Genomic DNA, 5,215 nt, shown 5'->3' on the forward strand with positions numbered 1-5,215 from the left:
CTCACGCAAACTTGCTGTGATAAATAAATTGCAAGAATAGTTGCATACATTAAACCAGTAAGCGAAAGAACTTAACGCGCGAAGTGCGAATCACTCCGCCCCAGTGCGGAAATTAGAAGTTACATCTAATTGAGCAACGACTTAAACATAATCGGTATTCATTACTCGAGATGTCACAAATAACGTAATGTCTATTACATAATGCTGGTCTATGTATTCCCTTGATTAAGAAAGGTTCGCATTTAATTCGTCTTTTGTTGCTAAAAGACACAGCTTGTGAATCGGCCTGTCGTATTCACCGTCCTGAGTCTTGATTCTTGTCTTCCTAACCAAACCATCGTTTCCAGGGTATGTTGCAATGACTCGCGCCATCTTCCATTGGGATCTTTTGTGATTTGGGTCTATCTCTAGAACTAAGTCGTCGACTTGAAGGTTTTCTCTGGTGCGAAACCACTTATTTCGTGGAAGTAGATTTGGCGCAAAGTATCTCATCCAGCATTTCCAAAATTCGTTTACGCGATTTTCTGTACTTCTGAAAAGATGTCTTGGGTTGATCCTTTCTTCTGGTTCTGGTTGAGGAATTGAAAGATGATGTCCTATGAGAATATCGTTTGGAGTAATTGGCGGGCTTTCCCATATGCTGTCAGAACTTGGGTATAAAGGACGTCCATTGATGACGTAGGTTGTCTCCGGGAGAAATATTCTCCATTGCTCTTCGGTAAAGGCTTGATTCTTGCATGTAGCGTTCAGACTTTGTCTGACTGACTTGATGAGGGTTTCCACGACGCCATTTTGATGACTGGCATGAGGGGTATCCATTTCCATTTAAAATCGCACGAGAAATCTTCAGATAGAACACCTTCAATCTTGGGCACGTTCCAACTCTGCATTATTTCCTTTAAGTACCCTTGTGCGCCTACAAAATTTGTCCCGCAGTCGGACCAGCAAATGCACGGGTGACCACGCAAACTCGCGAAACGACGGAATGCCATCAAGAAAGCGTCAGATGTTTTGTCGGTCACAAGTTCTAAGTGGACAGCTCTTGTTGTCATGCAGGTGAAAATGATTACTTGGGCCTCCTTGAGCGTTTTACGATTAAGCTTGATGTGCAATGGTCCAAACATGTCCATGGCGGTGTTGAAGAATGGCGGGGTGCCTACTGCAACTCGCAAGGATGGGATTTGTCCCATGAGTTGTTCCAATGGCAATGGCTTTGTTGTGAGTGCTTTGGACATACCACGAATTCCAATGATCCAGTACTTTCTCCTTGCCTCGTTAATTAGGCTTTTGTACCCACAGTATCCGCGTCTTTCATGGAGGTCACGTAATAGCAAGATGACAAGAGGGTGACCGCGTGGAAGGATAATTGGGTTTCTTAATTCTTGTGGCAGCGATCTGACATCTTCGAGTCGTCCATGAGCTCGAAGTAATCCGTTTTCGTCCAGCTTCGGAGTTAATTTCTTGTCAATGACAGAGGGATCTAGGTGTGCCTGACTCCACTTGAATAGCTGTTTCTCCGAGCCTTGCAATTCTTGAACAGTGATTGAACCTGTCTTAACATTCTTTTTTCTCGCATTCTGAATAAATCGGCGAACGTAAGCGAGTGTTCTCCGTATCTTTGAAAATGTAGAACAGGTATTCAACAGTTGATGAAAAACGGGGTTAGTATCTTCTTCAGACTTATCCAGATCAACTTTGGTTTGAAATTCCGCTATGGCTGCTTCGTGTTGCATTGGCGTTTTAGTCTTCTCGATTTTCACTTCCATCAAGACACCAGCTTTTGCTGTAGGTTCGATGGGGGTTTAGCTTCAAATTTAGGCCATTGTCCTTCGGGTAACTGCAGGAAAGAGGGTCCCTTTATCCAGTCTTCGAGTTGTGATGGCTCTATTCCTCTATTGAGAATGTCGGCTGGATTGAACTTTGACCTGATGTATCGGAAGTCTTCCACCCCAACAGTTTCTTGGATTTCTGCTACTCGACTTGATACGAAAGGTTTGAATTGACGTGATGGGGTCTTAATCCAAGAAAGGACAGTAGAAGAGTCCACCCAGAAGATCCTCTTGCTGTCTTGGATGTTCGCAAACTGTAGAGACTTTCTGCAAGTTTCATATATCCTTGCAAGTGTTAAACAGCCCATGAGCTCCAGTCTCGGGATCGTTTTTTTCTTTAGTGGGGCTACGAAGGACTTGACTAAAACAGGAACGCACTTGTAACTTCCGTTCTTTAACTCCCATCGGAGGAAAACTGACCGCTCCGTAAGCTTTTTCGCCACCATCACAGAATCCATGAATTTGTGGTACCCCAATCTCGTGGCTTGGTTTTAACTTGCGATCGAATTCGACTGTTAAGAGGTGATTCATGGCTGGCAAATTCTCCATCCACTTGCTCTTGACTGCTGTAGGTAAGGTTTCGTCCCAATTGTAGCCTGAATGCCATAAGTCCTGCAAGTCGATCCTAAATTTAATAGCTACCGGCATCACAAGACCGATTGGGTCCCACAATTGTCCAATAAGACCCAGGCAACGTCTCTTTGTCAAAAGGTCCATCTGGTCGAGTTTGTTCCTTTTCAGGGAAAACTTGTCAGTTTGTTTATCCCATCTTAGACCAAGAAGATCTGCCCAGCGTTCACCATTGGACTGGTCAATCTCCGCACGGTTTGAATGCCAATCTTTTATCTGGAAATGACCTTTCTTAAGAATGGCGTCAATGTCGCTGATAACCTGTTTTGCTTCCGTTGTAGTTGCTTTGGAACTTCCGATATCATCCACGTACATATGATCTTGAAGTTCTTTTGATGCTTCTGGGAACTCGGCTTGAGATATCTTTGCTAGTGTGTTGATGGCATTCGTTGCTATGTCGGGAGCTGGCTTATCTCCAAAGTTCAACCTGAGCCATTGGTATACTGTTGGCGAGTTGCTAATCTTACTCCTCCAAAGGAACCTGTGAAAAACCTGGTCGTCGGGATGAACCAAGATTTGATTGAACATTTTGCGTATATCGCCGATAAAGGCTACTTCGTTCCATCTCCATGCTGCCAAAACATCCAGGAGACTGTTGATGTAGTTTGGCCCTTTCTCTAGGTAATCATTGAGAGACAAACCGTCGTGACCTTTCGAAGATGAGTCAAAGACAAGTCGAACTTTTGTTGTTCTTTCCGGTGTTAACACGGCTTGTAAGCGTGAGTACCATTCAGGCTTGCTGTGATCAATCTGGTCAGGAGAGACTTGAATCACGTAGTCCTGCTCTAGAAGCTTTTGGACTTCCTCATTGACAACATCGAGACACCCCTTTTTCTGGAATGACCTCTCCGTGGAAAACAGCCTTTTCAGTGCGATGCCATAGTTACTTTGTTTTGGAGGGCCCGCTTCCGTCCAGGGCATCTTAACTTGTATTCTTCCGTCAACCAGGGTAGTTGAGGCTGCGAGGGACTTAACGAACTTGCTTTCGCGTATCTCGTTTTCGCTACACGTACAAAGGTTGGTCGGTTTGACGCCAAGGAGATCTTGGTGAAGAAGTTCTTTGATGTCGTCTACGACATTTGCTGTTCTGATTTCAACCGACTGAATTTCTGAAGTAGTAGAGTTGTTCTTTTCAAACTGTCCCATAACGTACCAACCAAAACAGTTTCGTTTCGCAACAGGTTCCCCTGGCTCTCCGGACACTGTGTGGATATCAATGAAGGCTTCTACAAAGTCTGTACCGACAAGGAGATCTATGGCGCCACCCGAAAGGTGGAGTTTATCACAAACGTGCTTGAGATGAGGGTAGTGTCGCACTAATTCTTTGGAAAGCGTTTTTGCTTTACTGCAGGGCCTTGTAACAGTGTACACTTGAAGGGTCTTCTTAATATCCTCGTCAGCAGGTGAGGCAACAGTGATGTCGATTATCTGTGATGCTTCACTTTTCTTCTTCCCACCAGCTAAATTCATGGTCAGATGTGTTGCTGATCCACTCAACCCAAGTCGTCTGGCTGCATTCTTTGAGAGAAGACTGGTATTGGATCCAGAGTCTAACATCGCAAGGACTTCAACAAATTCTCCGTTTCCGTTCATGACTCCAACTTTTTGAACAGGGCACAAACCAGTCATGAGCTTTAACTTTTCTTTGTGATGAACAGCATTTTCTTGGATGTTACCATTTGATGTACTCGAGGGGGCCTGGCACTGACTTTGGAAAGAAGATGCTCTTGGATTTGGACTTGAGCTTGTTTCACCAATCTTTTCATTGTGAAGAGATCGGTGATGATTTTTTCTGCATTTGTCGCATGTTGAACCGTCTGGTTTCCTGCAGTTGCTTGTATGATGCTTTCTAAGACATTTACGACATCGCCAATGTTGCTTTACAATCTCCCATCTCTGACTGATAGCTAACTCCTGGAACACAGGACAGGCAGCGAGGTGATGTTTTGTTTTACAGTTAAGTGGACAGGTGTCATCATCGGGTTCTTCGCCACTTGCGGCATTGTTCTCAGTTTTCCTTGGGGTCCTGTATCGGCGACTCTCGTTTCTGTCTTCAGACAAGGTGTTATTCTTGCCCCTTGAGCGGACACTTGCTTCTACGTGCAACCAGGTGATGAGGTTACTGACAGTTTCCTCTTTACCTTCTCTTTTCATTTCTCTTCCAAAATGAGAATTATCGTTCGGATCGAGCTTGGACAAAAGTTGAGACATAAGAAATGGCGCTTCCGAAGACTCCAACACCGGACATCCATTATCTTCCATATCATTCGCGTAGGATGATATTGTCGTGGCGAAGTGCGTGAACGACCTGGAGTCTCGTTTTACGGGCTTAAGGCTATTTATTTCGAGGAGCAGTTCGTCCATTAGTTTACGTTTGTCTGCAAATTCTGTGTCCAATATATTCCACGCGCTATCAATGGTTTTGCAAGTTTTTACCTGGTCAGACCACCACGATCCTCTCGGCAATGCATTTCGGAACCGTTGCAGTTGTTCATCTTTATCTTGATCGTATTTCTTCATCCAATGATTGAATTCTTTTCTCCAGGTAGCATAGGATCTGCGACTGCCGTCCCATGTTGGCACCGGTAATCGTTGCAGCCCACTAGTGTTTGGTTTTGACCTTAAGGTGTCCGCCATTTTCGTCACTGCTGATGTCATGGATGACATTGAAGCTGTCAAGGTCTTCAAGGTTTCAGAGTCTTTTGAAGACGTTTCCGTGGAATCTCGTTCCTTTTGGTAGGCAGCAAATTTTAAGG

Source organism: Montipora foliosa, chromosome 2 (genome assembly GCF_036669935.1).
Source record: "Montipora foliosa isolate CH-2021 chromosome 2, ASM3666993v2, whole genome shotgun sequence".
NCBI lineage: Eukaryota > Metazoa > Cnidaria > Anthozoa > Scleractinia > Acroporidae > Montipora > Montipora foliosa.